The sequence below is a fragment of the Anopheles gambiae genome, chromosome 2 (assembly GCF_943734735.2).
Source record: "Anopheles gambiae chromosome 2, idAnoGambNW_F1_1, whole genome shotgun sequence".
In the NCBI taxonomy this organism is placed as follows: Eukaryota; Metazoa; Arthropoda; class Insecta; order Diptera; family Culicidae; genus Anopheles; species Anopheles gambiae.
The window spans coordinates 21943163-21963952 of record NC_064601.1 but is presented as its reverse complement, the minus strand read 5'-3'; the positions used below and the strand labels follow the sequence as shown (position 1 = coordinate 21963952).

Here is a 20790-nt window from a genome sequence, read left to right as displayed (position 1 = left end):
GTTTTCTAATTTGGCCGCCGGGCCACGTGTTGGCATTGTTTGCAAGGTTGGCGTGATTTGAAACACGCACACAAACACATACAAACACACACGCACTCCCTGTTTCTGTCGATCAACGTCAAGTGCAGTTGATATTTTACCATTTTTCTCTATCTTGCTTGTATTCCTTTTTCCCGTACGATCCTTCCGGGACACAGAAGAAGGGCGGGAAAACGGAATCGCCCGCTTGGGATGATAGAAGTGGTTCCTTTATTTTTGCTGTTGGGAAGCATTCCTACCCTAAGACGCTGCGAGTGCTCTCGCGGCAGTGTTCATTCTTCCAGTGTGAAAATGAGTGCCACTCTCGGGAGTGTGCGAACTTAACCGCTGCGGCGAGTGCCCACGAGCGGTTCGGGGTTCCGTTTGCGAACGAGCATGTAAACAACACGACGAGCGCACGAAACGATCGCCCGAGTGCAACGTGCGCTGGCTCCAGCAGGCAACCGTACCGGGGGCCGGTCAGTTCGATTCTGTGTCTAAACGGCGCCGGAAGTGTCGCTGTGTCGCGTTGCGCTTGCCGCGCGTGCCTGCTGTCTATCGCGTCTGCCGGGAAGGGTGCAGCTCATCGGCTCCCGCAAGACAAACACACACACACCGACCTCCGTAGTACGATCAAAGTAAGAAGCGAGTTGTAAGTGAAACAAAAAAGTGGAACAGGCTTTGAGCAAACAAAATCACGAGTGTTTTTGGCCGGTTCGAGGGAAAAACAGAAGGAGGCAAAAGTTTCGTTTGAATTTTGGTTGCTTGCCGCGCTGAACGAAGCAGCAGCACCTAGACAACAGTGTGCGGTGTTCGGTGGATGTATGTGCTCTTATGTGTGAGTGTGTGTGTGTGTTTTTCTGTGTGGTTGTAACGGGAGTAAACTGACGTCCTCTGCCAGGTGTGCTGCTGTACGGCCGTAGTACGTCTCCAATTGTTTCTATTTTTTTTTTTGTTTTGTCTCGCTAGTCTCTCTGGGGGCACGATGACGACGGCGGTCGTATTCGGGGGCTAAAAGTAATCACAAATTGTAAGCATAGCACACGGCGCGTAATAATGGTGGTTCATCTGGTTTATCTCCCGGCATGCTGAACCGACATTACGTGCACCCGTCCCACAGGTGGAGGGAGTGGTGGGGCGGGGTTGGGGTTGATATGTGCGTGGAGGGACATTAGCAGAAGATAAAGTCGCATCATTTCTGTTAATGTGCGATGAGCAAGCGGAACTGTCTATTTTTTTTTTGGTTCTTGCTTCTTTTTAGATTTACTTTCACACACACACAATGCTCTCAGCCCTGACAAAAAAGACGCATTCGTCATTTTCAGCGTTTGAGAGAGTGAATTTTAGTGAAAAAAAAACAGCAACACAAAAAATAAATATGAACGAGACACTTCCTTTAGTTGCTTTAACGTTTCACCTTTAAATGAAGCATGAAATGCGGTGCTTCGCTAGCAAACGAACGGATTTGGGATGATGATTTCACGTACTGTCGAATGTGGCGTGAAAAATGTTACTTTTCGGTAGCATCGTCCAATACCAGCATCGCTCCTTCTGGTACATCTGCATCAACATCATCACCATCACCATCATCATCATCATCGCCAAGAGACGCGACGCCACTTCGTGTTTAGTGTTACAACGTGCGCGCGTGTGTGTGTGTGTGCTTGTCGGTTTGTACGTATGCCATTAGAAAGTGTGCGAAAATGATGTTAAATTCAATCACTGCTGCTACCGTTATCGTACGGCAGGACGGAGCTGCCCATGGTACGAGGAACGGCTGTGTCGCAAAAGGTCAGAGCGAGCGTCTTCAGTCCCGCCATCCATCGAACGAAACACGTGTGTTGATCGCGTCTCGTCTATCGTCGCGTGGTACGGTGCTGATGCACGCAGGTGATTGAAAGTGGGCCGCAGCGCACATTTGCTGTCCCTACCTTTCGCCCCACCGAAGGTGAATAATTTATGCTCGCGACACAACTGACACGAATGTTTGTTTTTTTTTCTGCTGGAGAGCGCGCGCGTGTGTTTGTGAGAGCCTGCAGGGAAAACAAGTGCGAATAAGCTGTGTTTTTTTCGCTGTTAACTAGTGGGGGCATAAATTATTCTTCAGCACTCGGCACAGCTCGGCAGAAAGACAACTCGATAACAAGGTTCGATTTTTTCGCACCATCGGCGTCGGTTTGGTGGAACCCTAGCAACCGAGCAGCCGGAGAAAGATTCAACTCGAACGAAACAAAGTAACCGATGATGGACCGAACCAGTGCAGGCGAGGCGTGAAAAATGCGTTCCCCCCATCACTGTTGTCAATGTTACGCCAGGGGGTTGAAAGGGAAATCATTCGTTCGGGAGGCGTTTGTGTCTGGAGAAAGTGTACTGTGCCATTTGTGCTCGTATGTGTGTGTGTATGTGTGTCTGATCGAGGTGAGTGATTTCTATCCCATTTCAGCATCCAGATGCGATTTTCTCAGCATCAGAGCATCAGTGAAATCGTGAACATTGAAACCGCAAAGTGAATGTTACTGCCGAAAAGCGCACAACAAACCCAGCCGATATAGACCAGTGTATGTGTGTGTGTGTGTGTGTTTGTGCGTACGTACAACGGTAGAATAGTAAGTGAAACGGTTGGTTTGTCTAAATGCAGCCCGCACCCATCTGCCCGCCTGTAGCACGATCCCTACCCGCGCCGGAAGACTAATTTAAACGGCCAACGGTAGCGCGTCGTGACTTATTGCTCTCCGCGGCGTTCGGACCGCGGGGCCCGTCCCTGGCGATAAACGATGGCAGATTGGAGCGGCGGCCACCACCGGTACCGTCTTGGGCTATTTTCGTTGCCCGTTACATCATTCGGCCCATCGTCGCCGTCCGTGCCACAGGTCGTGCCGTCACGAGTACGCATCACGCCAGTAGACGAGCGAACCAGCAGCCCTGCGCGTGTAAGTTATGTCTGTCTGTGTGCAAGTATAAATAATTTTTATGATTTCCAATGTCTCGAGGCTGTTTGTTCGGTTCGGAGATTTCCTGCCATCCGACCCACGAGAACGAGAACGTTGTCGCGTAGTAAGGCAAAAGGAGCGAAAAGGTGACGGGGAGTAGACGGCGCGTACAACAACAAAATCGCTCGCTACCCTTATGCGCTACCTTGCCAGGGCCCTGCTGCCTAATCAAGACCGGGCCGGCGGTGGCGGTGGTCAGTCGGCCGGAAGTCGCAAGATAAATTGAAAAATTTACATCTGCAAACAAAAACGAAAATAATATCAAAAACAGCGAAACCCCCAAAACATCCAGATTGCCCTCGAGCGTGCTGCACCCAAACACAAACACCTCCGCCGCGACTGGGCAACAAATTGCTTCTATACGACAGTGTGCGTTTGTGTGTCGGGGTTGGGTGAGAAGGGAGGAAAAAAACATCTCATAATGTCAAAAACAAACACTTCAGGTCGGTTTGACTTCGGGTTCGCTTTGCGCATTGACACTGATTGAAACAATTTCAAAGTGTCCGTTCCTCACCCCTGACTCTGACTCACCCAGTGCTTTAAATTCGTTTCAACATCAACAACAACAATAACAACACGCTAAACCGTCTGTGCGAAACCATGACCGATCGATCCGATACGATGCGATTTCGCTTCAACGGCTGGGCAACGTTGGCCCCCCGAGAAAAACTGAACAGATTGCCACCGCGCTTTTCAACAAGCCGCGGCCAGACACACGCCTGACAAGGCATCTTTTGTGGGTACGTGACGGGATGAAATTCGTTCTCGGAAAAATGCTTCTCATGCTTACACGCACATTCTATATTGCAGCAGCAACAGCAAACCGGCAAACTGCCCACTGGTCACTGCCTCACTTACGACGTTCGGTCGAATTCGGTCGTGTCAAGAGGAGATCAGTGTATGAAACTTGCTTTATCACTCACCGACCTTCGCTCGCTGCAGCAGGACAAAGCAACGCAGGAAATATACAAATTCCGTTACAAAAATCTTTATCTTTTCTTTGCCGTCGCTGTAGCCGAGCCTGGCTTGCGATGTGTCCGCTCGGTGCTTCTGCTTGAGTGAAGCACAACATCACCCAGCAGGGCATGATGGTATCGAATCGTGGACGAGCGATATTGAATCACGTTCGTTTTATTTTGCCGTACTTCTCTTCTATCTATTTTTTGTTGCTCCATGTAAGCTATAATGATAGCGGCGTCTAGAACATGGTTCAATATTGTGCGAGTCGTTACTGTCAGATGCTGGGCAGCCATATATTCTTACTCGATGTACTAGAACCAGTGGTAACATTAAACGATGTTTATGCGAAGTATGAAAATAAAACGAACGATTTGTTTCCCGTTCGTTGCGTCGGGGGTTTCACCTGGTCGTCTTTTCATCTTCCATCGTTTGTTTCTGCGGAATTTGATAAGAAGATAACTTTCTCGAAACCCTCCAACGCTCCAGAGACCGAAGCGAGGCGTTGTATTTGACCCGCATTTTCCTAAACCACACACACACACTTCACAGGGCTCGCATTCTTGCGAAGCGTGTGACACTCTTTACAAGTTTACATTAACGTTTCGCTTAATGTAATCTGCTTTAAATTTGATCACTTGCGTTCTGCCCTGCTGTGGGTATCGAAACATTCATCCGCATTGAGGATAAGCCATAAAACTTGACAATTTACTACACGTTGCGGGAAACATTCTTACGAAAAAGGACGTCTTTCCTTTACGGACGGAGCCTGCAAGAAGATTTTGAGTCGCGCTCATTGAAGTTATCTGTCCCGGGAGGATGCCCCCCAGGGCACACTGTCTGCCTTATGTGGAGCATGGAATGGCGGTTTCTGGCTTGAGAAAGTCCTTCCCTTTAGAAAACAACGATACGCAGCTCTTTAATGTTATTGCTTCAGCTCCCCTCCGCTTGTTCAAGCAAGCAGTCGAGCGCGATCGTCCTCGTTGCGTTGCGTGTATCGCAGCAACCCGCTGGAGAGGGTTTGCTGGTGAGGCGGTTGACTTGAGTCCTGCGAGTATCAGCTTTCAATCAAACCCCTTTCACCAAGCTCTTTCCCATAACTCAATTAGCTTCACGCAATGCAAAACACAACCGTACGTGTGTGTGTGTCTAGGTTGTGGTAAAACAGTGCCATTTCCCCTTTCCCACACTGACCACGACGTATGCCAGCTCTTAACCAGCGACAACGATCGAACCCTTGTCACTGGAATTGATTGAACTCGAGCAACCTACCGGAAGGGTTGGGTTTTTGCTCCATACCGTTTCCCTGCTTCTCTGTCACACACACACACACACACGTGGAGGGTAAAGTGTAAAGTGAGTCAAGTGCACCCACAAGAAGGAAAGAAGGTTTGCTAAAGTATAGAAACAAAAACAGCAAACAAACTCTCCGCACCTTTTTGTGTGTGTGTGTGTTTGCGATTGCCAAGCACAAAGCGGTACGGCGATAAAGAACAACGGTTGAAGAGCCTTTAATTTCTTCGCCACGCCATACACCCTCTCCTTAAGCGGGTCCATTACACATTGCCCACATACTTGACGGTAGCAAAATACCGGCCTCGTTTGGGCGGTTTTGCCCGTAGACCAGCGGCAAACACTTTGCCCAAGCAAACATTTTACACGTGCCCGGGCAAAACATTCTACACACCTTGTCGATGTTGTGCACGGTTATAGTGGTGCGGGGAAAATAGGCCTCGTTCTAGGAAATGTCTCGTTTCTGATGGGCATGTTTTTTCTTATACTTTTTTTTTGCTAATTTTAGAGTAAAAAATTGGGTGGAAATATATCTTCCACCTCTAAATTTGAGTGCGACTTTTTATTTTTAGCCACCACTCGCCAATCATTAACTCCATTTGCGTCTGATTATGGGTTGAAAATTGTTGTCCAGTATATTTTCGAAAGGGGGGCGCAAGTTTCACGCAGACGGCACTTAAATGGTTTAACCTTCCGTGCGGGGTCAATGGGAAAACCACCACAAGGGGTAGGACAGGGTTTGGGCCATTACCCAGGCGGCGAACGGATTGGTCCAAGCTTTTGCATATTTTTAGCTTCACCGCTGGGATGTGATGCTGGGAAAAGCGCCAGTCTCGATTGTTTCTGCTGTTAAAGCCTGAAATTATGCAAAACGCCAACCACACGCCCAGCTGGGTACACGGTCCCGTCCGGGGAGGGAGCGTTGCTTTAAAAAAAGCATCATCCAAAGCTTTCATCCCATCGGCTTGAAGCAGTTGTTGGGTGAAGGATGTGCGTAGGCTGAATATATCCGTACCCCGGATAACCTTGAAAGCCGAGATTGAGAGAGAGAGAGAACGCAAGAGAGAAATTCCCTGTGGCGGGTCGATTCGGTACACGTGCACGAAAATAAACTAAAGGCGTTTATCTACGGAGAAAATGGTACTTACGGGACCCAGTGATGGCATTATCATGTTACTAGTTCGGAGAAATTGACAGAAGCTAACGGTAGTTATTGCAAGCCAGCTGTTTGGCTAGTGATGAGTAAATTTCACAGAAATTGCCGGTTCCTTTTACAGAAGGAAGTTAGAGTATTCATTTCAAAACCACACGCACACACACACACGATCCGTATTGCGGATCGGAAGCCCGAATCGATCGAACTATCGACAAGGCACGGACAGAACATGGGAGAGAAACAGGACACAAAAAGAACATCGTATGTTAGGTCCCGCTAGTCCGGTTACATCGAAGAGGCGTTGCAGGGAAAGATCAAAGGTTAAACACTTGCACGGCGCCACACATATACGTCCGCCGTGATAGCCTTCCAAGGGTGGCGTTTGTCAGTGTCACGGCCATGCTGAGTCTTTACCAGCAGCCCGACCATCGCCGAAGCTGGTCAGCATTGTCTGAACTTCCAAACGACAGCCGCTGTCAGTTTAGCAAAAACATAACCAATCACTGCTCCCGGCGGCGAGCGACGTGCGACGCCCGTTCAGCATTATTTATGCACCCTTTCCGGTGCAATGAAGCGGGTCAAATAAATCGTAATTAGGACTTAGCCAAGCGGGGAACCGATATTTTACAACCCCTCTCTCTCTCTCACACACACACACACATTGTGTATTGTCTGCCGGGGGAAGCGTGTTCACATTTCATGCCTATTGACAGCGGCGATGACCACTGAAACTGATATTAATGTACCTCAATTAAACGCACACACGGACACGGGGAAATGCGTTTCACATTCATGTCACAATCAATAAATGACACACACACACACACACGTACATATGCATGGAAGCCAATATCAATTGAACGGAACGGCAGGAAGGAAGGTGCACCATCCACTGGCGTTCGCCCTTTAAACCTTAAAACGGTTGGCAAATTAAATGTAACCGAGCGCGTGCGTGATGATCTTAATGGGAGTTTTATGACAGGGCGCATGGCACAAAAACCAATATATTGGCACACCCTGTCTATGTATGTGTGTGTGTGTGTGTGTGTGTGTGTGTCTGTGTGTTCTGGAACTGAAATGAAGTCTCGGTGTGCGTCAAGCCGATGGTCGGGAGTTTGTGTAGGGGCGGAAAAGGCAATATCGGAACTATTACAAATCCGGCGGCTTAATCTGCTTCCTCGCTTGTTGCGTTCGTTTCGATCTTACCATCACCGCCCAACAAAACCCACCGATGATACACGTGGCCTTTATCGCCATCCAGAAGCAGAGCCTTATCTCGTGCTAGTGGCTTCGCACCGTACAGCAAACCGGAGGATGAGCCTGCCCCGGTTCGAGCGTTTTGATTGGAAAACCGGAGTGAAGGCAAAGCGACGTGCAAGCGACTGCCAGACCGTTTTCTTGCGGCGGTTAGACGTACGCACGAAGCCGACTTGCCAGGGTCAGGCAGAGGTCGGAGGCAAAACATCTAATTCAATATCGTGTCACCTTCTGGCAGCGGCAACAGCTTGTGCACTGCCGGGTGTAGGGAGCCCCTCATATCCAAACCCCTTTTCGGCCTGTGGAAGAGCTCCTTACGGGATATCTCTTTGCAGGATATTAAATACTGCTCTGCCGGGGCGGTAACGTACGAGCGGCGCCCATCCGCTCAGCCAAGACACAAAAGTTCCGACCGACCCATCGATCGATCTTGCGCTGCGCCGGAGACGTGGGATAATTGGACGGCCATGCACGCACCGGAGAGCGAACCGGAGCAAAGCCACCAACACCAGCACGAACGAAGAGCGCCGCCTAGCAAAGTATTCTAATTTAAAAACTCCTCTAATGAAATTGGGAAAAACATTAAACAGGACCACCTACGTTTTCGGGGCGCGCTTGTGCACGTCCGGTGCGCGGTAAAAGTTCGTTGGCCGCCACATGAAGGCGGCGCAGGGCGGCGGCAGGAGCGTTTGCCCCATCGCCCATTTGCACATAATCAAAGCAAATTAATTACCGAAACAAACCGGTTTTCGTGCTTTTGCTTTCCCTCGCGACACACACACACACTCACTCGAGCAGAGGGGCGAGCGCAGGCCGGAAACTGGCAGCTTAAAAGTTCCCACACTCCACCGTACAGCAGCAGGCGTGCACGTGTTTGGCAATTAATTTGTCGCCTATTCGCTCCACGCTATGTGTGTGTGTGTGCGTTATAGACGCACAATGTCACTTCTAATTTCTCTGTTTTTTCCCTCTAGCCATCGTGCCAGCATTTGGCATCATCTCTTGTTGAAAACTTTGAGGTCCTTTTCACCTCGAGCTCGGTTTAGTGGGAGTTACAGCGACATCCAGCCCGTCCAGGGAAAAGGCAAAAAGTGAAGGGAAAAATCATTATTCTACCAGCATGAGACAGATACAAGTGATCCGTCACGGCATGGATCACCATAAGGCAGCTCCAAAATCCACCCAGATTACCCACGGTGCACCCACCACTCCACCCGCCATCGACAACCATCGTCCCCCCCCCCCAATCGTCCCCCACTCTTCTGCCAGCGGTATGATTAATGAATGGGAACAGAGCACGCGTAATCCCTTCCCATACGCTACTGCTGCTGCTGCAACAAAAAGGCCGAATCTGTCGCACACGGCTAATGACTGAACCTCGGAGAGCTTAAAATTCATATCACACTGAGCGGTAGTAAAAGTTGGGCTGCGTCTCTCCCACCCGGACCGGGTCTTAATGCCCTCGGGCAAATCAGCGTGTGCATAAAGTTTGCCAGCTCCTGAAAATCGTGACAGAAGCTGAAAATGAAAGCAGAATGGAATGGAAAATCAGGAGAGAAAGAGAGAGGGGCAGAAAAAACCGAAATTAATACAATGTTGCAATACTCACACACACACACATAGTTTGTCCTCGTTGAGTGGCTTTTTAAGGGCCAGTTTTTGTGTGTGTATGTTGCTTTCCACACTGATTTAGCCGAATGTCGCTGCGAGAAAAACACGATTTTAACCATACGTATGCAGTTTAGCTCATCTTTTTTTTTTTTTGTTGGGAACTACTTTTGGCAAAAAAAAAACACTTTTCACATTTCCTTTTTTACCCCTTTCATGACCACCACACCATGGAAGGCATATGACGCAGACTGACCAAACAAACTGAACGAACGAAAAAAAGAGAGCTGCAGACACACATGTAAAACCGCCAGTGCCAGATGGATGGGTGGAAAACTATGCGCGGCCACCGGAAAACTGTGGTTGCAAGGAAACGTGCCAAAAAGCTACTAAAATGGCAAGTGAGAAAACCTAGCCGGTTGAAAGACGGAACGATGAAGAGAGCGAGAGTCGACAGTGGGGGGAATAGGGACCTAAAGCGATCCCGCGTGGGGAAAAAAGCAACCGACCGTGGTGGTTTCCAAAAAAGAACAACTTACACACACACATTTCGGGGTACAGTGTTGGTTTTGCACCATTTTGGAGCGTTTTTTTCCTGGCGGTCACGAAACCACCGGTGCGTACTTGAATTTTTGGTGCAACTCGGCCACTGGTGGTGTTGGTGTTGGGAAAACGTGTCTCAACTTTTCCCCCATTTATGGAGCTGAACAGTTGTACAGTGCAAAGTGTGGCAAAGTAAACCCCAGCGAGTGCTGGGTTTTGGACCAGCACACACGCTGGCTCAAACGGCGCATTCTAACGGGCGTAGCCGGCTAGTTGTTGTTACGGCAACGGATAGAAGGAATGTATTCCGCCAGAGTACTTAGCTATACAACACATTTTAAATTGTATGCCATTTTTAGTTACATAAAGGTTCAATCTGCGACTAATCTGTACGGCGCACAACGTTTGCTGGAGGTTCATTTATGCTCGCACGCACCGGGCGTTCGTCTCATTTTGATATGTAAATTTCAACTCGGCAGACAACCTTTTTAGCCCAGGCTCGGTGCGTCGTCTATCATGGGTTATTATCTTTTGGGGCTGCGTTTTTCCTTGGACGGGACGAGAGTTCATCTATCAAGATGCTCATAAACCACCCAAAGGACAGCCATCTCGTTAAGATCGGTTTACATAAGAAGCCCTTTCTGCTTTTAGCTTATTCAACAACCAAAAAAAAAATTAACGAAAGGAACATAAATGAGAGAAAATTGAAAGTATAAGCGAAAAGCCTTGGCCAGCACCCAACGCGTATCGCCAAACCAACGCACGAGAAGATATTGGAAAAAGGGATTTCACTGTTACAAGGCGCATGGCAAAATTCTCATTTTGTGAATTGGATTTTACTAAGCAAAATCATAAATAAAAGCACGTCCACACCCATACATCGCTCATCACAAAAAAAAAATAGCAACAGTTACAAAAAATATAGATACAAACCCCATGCACTAAGAAAGGCACACACAAAAAAAGATAGATTTCACCAAAAATATTACGCCCATTGCTATTCATAAGTCGTCTCCGTTCCCATAATACGATCGGACACATCCATGAATCCGATCCCAAATCGGACGCCGGCACGAAATCGAGGACAAAATCCCTCCAGTCGCAAGGGGTAGAATCTGTCTGTGCACACGTGCGCGCGCGTGTGTGTGTGTGTGTGTGTGTGTGTGTGTAATATTGATTCGCACAACTGTCCACTGTTCATCGAAGCGACAAAATAGACCCATCGTATTCATTACCGAAAGCATCAGCATCATCATCAACGGCAAACATTATCATAAGCAGCGTGGAAATGGTTTTATTTCGTTGTGCAAATCCGAAATTGATGCGCTCCCGGGCGGAAGCGTGTTGTCGTAATCGAAATAGCTTGTGCAATCGGATTCATTTCCTTCTTTGCTGGTCTTTGCCCCCCCCCCCTTTTTTTGTTGTTGCCACTCGAAAGCCCAATTGGAGGCGCGCGCTTAATCATCAACGAACATGGCATATTTAATGAAAAAAGTTTTCCCTTTGCGCACAAAACGGCCAGAATCATTGCCGCGTTGCGTTCGGACGAATGGGCATTTTTTTATATATTTAATAATTTTACTTTCTAACAATCGACCAACAATTGCCCAGTCGGGGCAAAACTGTTGCCAAACTTTAACAATTTATCATCATCCACGGAAAGTGAAATCGTTGTTCTGGCAGGACAAAGCAAGAGAAACAAACCAAACCAAAAAAAACACAGATACTTTTCAACAACAACAACAATAACCCACCAACGACCTTCCAAGAAACGAAAACATTCCCGGTTTGGAGCTAAAATTGTATTTATTGATTGTATGTGCGCCATGTCACAGTATTTGGATATACCCAGCATCGGAACAGTTACGAGTAGATTAAAGGCATCTCTGCACCCTCTGCACCCTAGACCTTCCCCACCCTCTAATCGCACCCCAAATTGCTCATCACTTTCACTCGCCCCATGTGTTGCTCTCTTTGGCGACGGGCGAGTTCGTTTAATAGAGACGAGCACCACCGAACACCATCGGGAATGATTGGAATGACATTCCGATAAGTAGCAGAACACACCGGGCAGAGGCAGGGTGTGTGGGTGGGTGTGTACCATCGACATTCTTCTGTTCCCCACCCAAATGCCACGTCACTTCCATCCTTTTTTTCTCCACTCGAATACATTTCCCTCGTCGCTCCCCATGCGCAACCCAGTAGTTCGTTGGCCAAAGTGCCATTCAAATTCCGCCAGATCTATCTCTCTATCATACGACTCTATGTATATATATATATATACACACACACAGAGTGCCAGAGAGAAATATATATTCTGCGAAGTGTTTGATAAGCTGTTAGCAGCAGACAAGTCATTCGGCGATTCAATTCATGCCGTCAAGTGAAGGGCGAAATTAAATTGACGGCCGCTGCCTTTGCGCGTCTTGCATTCCAATCAATTGCCACGTGATGACGATGATGATGACGTTTGCTGAATTTTACTGCTTCATCTCTCTCTCTCTCTCTGCCATTAGACTAGAAATTAGAAATCAACCGGTGTGCTGCTGAACGGGGGAACGGTGAATGCGTTTTAAGCAGAAGAAGAAGGCTCGTTGGCCACAGGATTGTGGAGTGCGGGACACACGGGACCCTCCCCCCACGCAAAACGGTTGGGAAACGAATTATCAATTTCAAATGTAATACCATTAAAAACGCAAACGACACGGGCAGGTCTCGTTAAGGGGGCGTAATACGGTTATTTCAACGATCGAATTGGTTTTATTGGATTCTTTGAGGTTGGAGATAAAACCAATTAGCAGGTGGTTCATTTCTAAAAATAATTGCTGAACCCAGGGTGAGATTGGCTGGCCTTTATTGTCAGATAGGACATTATTTTGCGAGTAACAAATTAACGTATTAACAAATTAAACACCGTCTTTGGATCAAACTTTGAATTACATGTGAGTAACTTCTTATTGAAACGTTGTAAGAACAGTTTAGTTTAGCAAATTCATTTAGTGTTGAGGACGTTACCGTGGTACAGCCATGAAAATCGCACCTTTTCCTCGTCATAGGGCCGATTCCACATCAATAAACCGAACAGTGTCCTGACGATGTATACTTATACAACGACTAGGGTAAATGTACCAATAGTGGTGCAATTTGTAGTGGTGCCGATGAGTTTTAATGGATTTAAAGTGTCAGGAAGGACAATTTCTGAATATTTTAACACATAACAGTTGGAATATGTTTTATCTTCGCAATCACAACCATTTTTACCATAAAATACATCAAATTTACGAAAAAGTACATACTTTTGTGATTGCTTCGTTGTACCTATAATGGTGGAATGGTTCCTATAGTCGTCGTATTGTGTTCCTATAGTGGTGGTAAACAAAGATGCATCAAAAACGGTGTATAATATTAATGAAACTTAGTTTCGAAGCTGTTTTCGTATGAATAGCAACGATTACTGCCATAATGTTGGTTTCTTGCGTAATTTGATCGTAAAAAAATGTATAAATTTGATTGATGAAACTATTCACTAAAGTACTGTATAACACCTGTCGTCAACCTACACCCGGAAGAGTGTGCTTGATTTGAAGTCAATTTATCATTCAGCCAGATAAGCGAATTTTGGCCTGTTTTTGCTAAATTATCTACATAAAAATCATTTCTGTTGCTTATTTTAGTAAAAACAGTACGACATGTCAAAAATTTCTTCGAATAAACAGAAAACGACCTGTTTTTATTGATTTTATAACTATAACCACTATAGGAACATGCCTGTTTAGTGAACCTATAATGGCACTATGGTAAAAAACACTTAAAAATGCATAAATATGGTTAAAAGGCAAATAATTTTAGTAAAACAATAACATTACATAACAGTTATGTTGAAAAACTAATAATTGCGTGGTTATGTGATCGTTTAGAACGTTAACAGAAAAATGAGTTTCGTTATGAAATCCTAAGGATTTTGGAAAAATGTTGACACATTTCACAAAATAATGGATTTTTCGGTCACTAAGTAACGGAATGGCCCCATTTAAATTTTAAACCCTTTGTAAAAGGCTAAAGAACATTTCACACTAACGTAAATAACTTAATTACTTTTAATTTGCCCTATGAACCGCATTTTAGAGCAATAGCACCACTATTGGTACTACCACCACTATAGGTACATTTACCCTAGTCCACATATAGAGAGCTCTGTCTGTCTAAGTCCATATATGACCTTCTATAGTTGTTGCACTCTTTTACTTTTATTAGTATTCAGACAAAGAAAAAGGTCGCCAGTGCAGCTTTAGAGCAATCATCGCAAAATGGTTGTACTTTTCCGCAACAAAAACGAGAATATTGAGATTTATGTGTACACGAACTAGCTTCCAAATTATTACTACAACCTTAGCGTTTCCCTTAATACTGCCGATACAAAGGCAAGCAACATCCCACACATCATTACGATCAGCACACTGAACTTACTTCCCCCATTGCATAACCAGAATTCCACCAGCTTATGTGTTGCAGTCGCCGTCGCCGCATGAACACGAGCGACCAAATCCCCCACAAATCACCGTCGCCCGGAAAAACATGTCACTGCGCTTACACAGAAGAGCACTCACGGAAATGAAGCGGGATTACTCGATTGCGTTTTCTCCACCCCTCGTGGCCCCGTGTTCCAGTGGGATCGATGGTGGAGGAGGATCAGCGGGCGGTTTCTTTCTCTTTTTTTTTTTTGGCTCAGCTTAATCCACACGCCAGCGACGACCGGTCATTTGACCAAACTCGGCGAAAAGGGTGTTGGCCCACTCACTGGCAGTTTGCCGTTGCGTGACAACCGCATTATCTTTTCGCTTTACCTCCTGCTTTTTCCACTTGCTATACACACCATAGCACCGGGCGCGCTTAGCATACTCGCACACTCCTGCTGAATTCCATCGCAACGGCTGCCAGCATTCCCACGGTTCCTCGGTTAGTGGAACATTTGCCTTCATGTCTGCTTCCTTCCGCCAACCATTCGTTTTACACACGTTTTTGTTGCCCTGCAGCGACAGCTAAACACCAATAAAAAAAACCTCCTCTATCAACCAATCAGCCTTTCGATCGGTTGGCTTTGATTGCGAATCGAGTGGACGTTTATTAAAATCACGTGAAGCGGCAAATCAACGTCACCACTCAGGCAATGGTCACGGGATCGCAGGGAAATAGGCCGCTTACTAGTGCATTTTTACCCCGATCCACTGAATCACCTTGACATCATGTGCATCATGTTGCATCCTCTTTTTGTCCGTTTGCGCCATACACATTGCTGCCAGGCACGACAGAGCAAACAAAAAACCTGAAGTGAAGGGAAATTTTATCTATTAATGTTTCCCTTTTTTCCTCTTCCTGTGGCGTTCGCTTACCGTGCGTGTAAGCGTAATCGAAAAATCGTTATCCATTGTGCTTTGAAAATCGATTCTTGATTAGCTTGTACCATGGTGAGCACAAGCTTTCCTTGTTTTTTTGCTTTCTTCGCAACCAACACACAGTTTAACAACATTTATGCTTTTTCCTTTTTAATTTATTGCCCTACGCATAATTTACGACCGCTCGTGATGATAGCCGTGCGCACCCTCTACTACACCCTTCACACGCACACACACCATAATAAAGAGAAATCAACGGGCAACACAACAGTTTTACAGTCATTTGTAACGTTGATGAAGGTTTGATTCACCTCGCTTAAGCCGCCCTTCTCCCAGTGTTTCACCGCTCCGCCATCCATATCAAGCTGAGCCCAGTAATCTATGATTTATTGCACGTGGAAAGCTTATGGATAGCTCAGCCCGCTCAATCACACCCCTCTTTTCCACGCCTGCCCGCCGCTTCACTTCGATTGATTTTCTTCACCCCATAAACGAGGTAGAAAATCAAACCCATTTTATGTGCTGCCTCACCCCACTATCTTTCACCCATTTTGCTCTTCACAATTCATTTTCCCCCGTGCAGAGCAAATCATAATTCATGTTTTATGATGCGAACAATAAATTGTGACCATTTTATGATGACAAACACTAGCACCAACACCAGCCAGCCGCCAGCCGGCCACTAGTGGGTCATAGGGCCACATCTATCAAGGGGGAGGGGGGGGGGGGGGGACGCGAGCGATTGAATTGGCCAGTTTCGTTCGGTTTCTTTCACAACCACACATCAAACGCATTTACTGCTAGAGTGCGGGGTAAGCACTGCGAGCTCCATAAAAGCAGATTACTATGGGCACCGCTACCACGACCACCGCGCAGCTCGAAGAAAACTTTTGTGGCCCCTCACTTTTCGCGTTAATCAACACGAGAGTTTGGTTTTTCCACGGGTAACGATCTTTATTTACTGCTACCGGATTTTGTTTTTTGTTTTGGCAACCATCCATCCTACTGCCATCGAAAACCCCATCAACAACGCAAGCAGACGGGGATACGCGGCCTGTTTGCTGAACCAATCAAACGGTGTCGACCACAAAACGACGCTCATAAACTACCACCTACTCAACGATGAAGGCTGTTTTGTGGTTCGATCAGGGGGGGGGCACACGCTGGCAGGCAGCGTCAGCTGCCAATGAGCCGTTGCATTGTAGGAAAAAGCAGGTGGCGGGAGCAATGCGCGTGCATGAGCGTGTGAGATACATTCCGAACAGAAAAGAATGAACCTTCGCACACACACCACAGGTGTCAATCTCGACCAACCGACCCACACTCACGGGGGGGGGGTATTGCTGCTCATGATCGTGTAACCATTTGCCGTGCTTTTGTTGCTATTCGTGCACATTTTCCGCCAATCGCAACCACCCGTGCAATCCTCTTTTCGTGGACGGGTTGATGTACAAGGAGCAGCAAAATGCATCAAGGAACATCACACTTGATTACGTGCGCCACGATACGGTTGCCCATCATGATTCGCCTCGCCACACACACACACACACAGATGCCAGGCCAACACAACGTCGAAATTGCTTCTTGTCACGAAATTTGCCCCCTCTTCTGCTTAACAGCCCCCCCCCCCCCCCCTTTAGTCGCTTTAGTTTGAGGGTGTTGTTTGCGAAAAGTGTCTGCAAAACATCGGCCAATCTTTTTGGCACTCGCATCGATGCGAACAACTTCATTAGTGCGGTAAAATGCACTTCTTGCCCTTTTTTCCCACGTGCGCACACCCAGCAACCCAGCTTGTGAAGGTTAACGATCTTAGCAAGGTCGCACACATCACTCTTTGCTGCCAAATGTTGAGTATTGCGGCACGACCGGCTACGCCCTGCCGGACGGATGGATTCATCATTACCGTATCGTATGCACGAGCACCGGGGATCATTTAGGGTTAAATCGGCAAAACATCCTCCCCATCAGCAGCTCTGCCGTGTGTGGAAGAATTCGGGCAGGGATCACATCGGCAAACGGCGCACAGCATGCAATATTAAGTTTCCACGTTGAGCTGTACCCTGTGCTGTGTTGCACCTATTGGACCGACCCAAGGACCCCAAGGATAGTGATAACAGGCACACTTCTTTGATCACGTTCTGATGGTCTAATAAAAGTGTCACAGTTTCTTCACCTTATTATGCAGAGTTTGGGACATGCTCTGCATACAGGGGACGAAGGTACGGACGCTGCCGAAAGCGTTCCCTGGGGATAGTTTTACTTAATTGAACAACATGCAGATGGGGCTCCCTGGGGGACGGTGCACAATTTCCACTCAGACACGAACCATACTTTGGTCGATTATCTAAGCATTTAGTGCTGACAACTATTTTGTTTTAGTGAAATGAAGCATGATATTATAGTCGTTTTTCAAACCTTGTCGCTTGTTTCTCTTTGAAGCTCTTTAACCTTATATTAAATTCCAAATAACTTATTATTCAATGTTTCTCAACGACTTGATGTTCAAGGAAAATTTGGCAAAACATGTAATGACTTGTTGGGCGAAAATTCTGTTTTTGGTTAGCTTATTCTTCAAATTATGCTAGCGATTACATACCCAATAGTCGTATGAGCCTCTATGTGGGTAGATTATGTAAATTGCATGGAAGTTTTTGTCAACATCAACATGTGGCCCCTCGTCATGTAAACAGCATTTATTTTAGTAGTCTTACTTATCTCACATTATCTTGAATGTAATGGTCTGATAAATTCAATCATGGGAATCAACATGTTTGTCCTTTTCTCATCTTTGTTTCATTAGATTGTTCCTTCATGTCAACGTGTATTATAAAACAACCTTTACGGTTAATTTGTTGCTTTGTCACTGATTGCTATACATCAGTTAGTTCTAAAAGAGTCGAATTACGTCCGTTCAGTTTGTTAAGATGAGCACTTTGAACAGCGGCGTTAAAAATTGCGAATAAACGCCCATAAATAGGTAGTTGATTTGATTGTAAGGGGTTTTCGTGTCGTTGATGGTGTCAGAAAACGAATAAAAACTCTGTCTGCTAGGTCTTCAAATTATGCTAGAGCTTAATAAATCTACATTTCAACGCCGGGAGGAGATGGTGTGTCATCAGCGAATCACGAAGTCGATCTCTTCATACAAATCCCCGTCCATCATGGCGACCAAAGTAATAGACAAAATAATCCCAGACAAGTCCTAGTCACCTTGGTTTGAATGAAAAGTAGAACTAGATTAGGTAGAAGGTGACCATTGACAAGAAGCTTAACTTAGAATGAAGCGATAATGTCAGCTAGATATTATATTGTACAACCGATGTGAAATGCTCTTATCAACACTAGTCATACTTTGTGAAACTTGAGCATCTCTACAACCATGGGCTATTACCAAAAAAACCCAAACGACTCAATGTTTAGCACACAACGGTTAAGGTTATGTCTGTCATCTAGTCACTTACTCATGGCATTCGCATAATCGAGATCCTCAACCATCTCGAACGGTTCAAATCGGCTGTGTACGCCATTGCGCTGCCCAAACTAGTTCGCCCCTCCCCGAGTCACTATCGCAAACATTACCCCGTCCTTCCAGCGCGTCACTAGCGGACACTAAAAACTAAGTGCAAATTGGCAGCAAACGCTGATTACTTTTGTCAATAAAATCATTCCCATCAGCGATCACTTCCCGGGTGCATGCCAACGTGCCACCGCGCTCTGCTGCACTCTGCTGCAAAAAGAACCGAGCGTGCCGACGGTTGATTGTTCTGGAAGCTGTGTGTGTGTGTGTGCCTGCAACTACTAAAACGAGCGGACCGAAATAGTACATTTCCCCTGCTCTCAATTCCGTTTCTGCTGCACCCAGAGCCGCATATAAAATATGGTAATCTTTACAGCAAAACTTTCCACTCAGCTGTCACGCAGACGCCTTCCTCCCCCTCGAAACGGACCCGAATGGTCACGTACCGTCGTGTTTAAAGTGGAAAACTTTAATTTCCTTTTCCAGCACTCACAGCTCACGCACGTTTGATCAGACGGACAAGGAAGACGGACCGGGCCGTCGGTTTTGCGGGAATTTAATATAACCAAACGCCCACGACAAAACTCTCAAGTGTTAGCGGGGAAAAGGTTGTAGCAATTCCCGTTCAGCAAAGCAATTCAACAGCAGCACTGTGGCAACAAATTTAAATCCAGGAGCAAAAAGGGACATATACATTCCACTTTCACCCGCTTGTTCCGCTTTTCATTCCTTAAAAAGGTTAAGTTTTTTTTCGAAACGGGAAAATCCCTCCCGTCAATTGTGCCATACGTCACGGGCAACTGACGAGAAGGATGAAAACGAAAATGTGTCCGAAAAAAATGAAAGCGACCCTCACTGTGGGACTCCATCCACCATCTCTCCACCCTCAGACCTCCCCGCTCCAAGATTGCGCTATTTTTGATCGGATTCGGCACTTTTGGCACTTCGGGGCCGGCAAGTGATACGTTGTTTACTATTTACCCTCGTGGTGTCTCAACAGAATCAGCACGAAACGAAAAACGGAAACGGTCGATGCGTACCACCCACCAGATCTTAGCACACGCTGCCACCGCCCCTCCCGTTCATCATCGTAAATCTCGCTGTCGTCATCCCGGGGCATCCCATCATTTGCTGCTAGCGAAAGGGCACGCTTCCGAGATTGAACGCGCAAAAGATCCAACTACCACACCACCGGAGCCGTTAGTATAAGATACGTTAAAACACTCAACGCACGTGTTTTCCACGGCAGGCATAACTCTGCTGCTCGAAATGCTTAAGCCGCAGTGCTAGCGTACCGAACACGCCCGAACGGCACCACACACCATCGCCAACCTCAGGCTGCTGCCTCATCCGTCCACCGGCACAGCACCACAGATACGTTGTTCGCAGCTAATAATCTTAATCATTGCCGGCAGCGATTTATTTAGGCGCGTCGGCCACACAAACATGGCGCATCAACCAACGCCAAGTGGCAGCCGCTTTTAAAACCACCCCCAGTGCTCTCTGCTGTATATATACGAGTGCGCCAGTGCGCCAGTGAATGAGTGAATGAGGTATTAAGTGCTAAATAAAATAATCAATAAAACCCATTCGTCTCCCGTACCGTAGTACGGCATCGCTTATCTGTGAAAAAAAAAACATGCAAATTACCACCCACGCATCTAACACACATCTGGGGCCAACTCTGTGGAGTGAAACACACACACGCACCCAAATACATGGTGCTTAATGGGGCACCGGCAATGGTTGAGGTTTTGCTCCATCCGCAATCGAAGATCCTCGGTAATTCCGAATCGGATTTTCAATATCAATTAATTAAAAGCACAGATAATATTATGCCAATAGACGGATAGCATGATGATGATGATAATGATGATGATGGCGCTGGATCCAACGTCCCCAACATTCAATCCTTTGCAAATTTACCGTCCCACGCCATTGTGTTCGAGCTCAGATGGTTTTTCTTCCAAACCAAACCATTAAAATCTCGACCGATTCTCCGCCCGAGAGGACTTGTCAAATATTTGCCGTTCGATAAAACCCGTGAAATGAAGCACA

At 46.6% G+C, this 20790-nt stretch overlaps 1 protein-coding gene across 2 annotated transcripts in view; it reads left to right on the top strand.

Annotated features, from left to right (window-relative positions):
- Window positions 1-482: 482 nt before the first annotated feature.
- LOC1273444 (octopamine receptor) overlaps window positions 483-20790 on the top strand; it is a 28695-nt gene continuing 8387 nt past the window's right edge. The window contains exons 1-2 of one of the 2 annotated variants that reach the window (XM_061651007.1): window positions 483-656; window positions 2462-2948. The gene's annotated coding sequence lies outside the window, so the exon portion shown is untranslated. Of the gene's footprint in view, window positions 941-2461; window positions 2949-20790 lie in introns of both variants that reach the window. The other variant, XM_061651008.1, reaches the window with a different exon arrangement.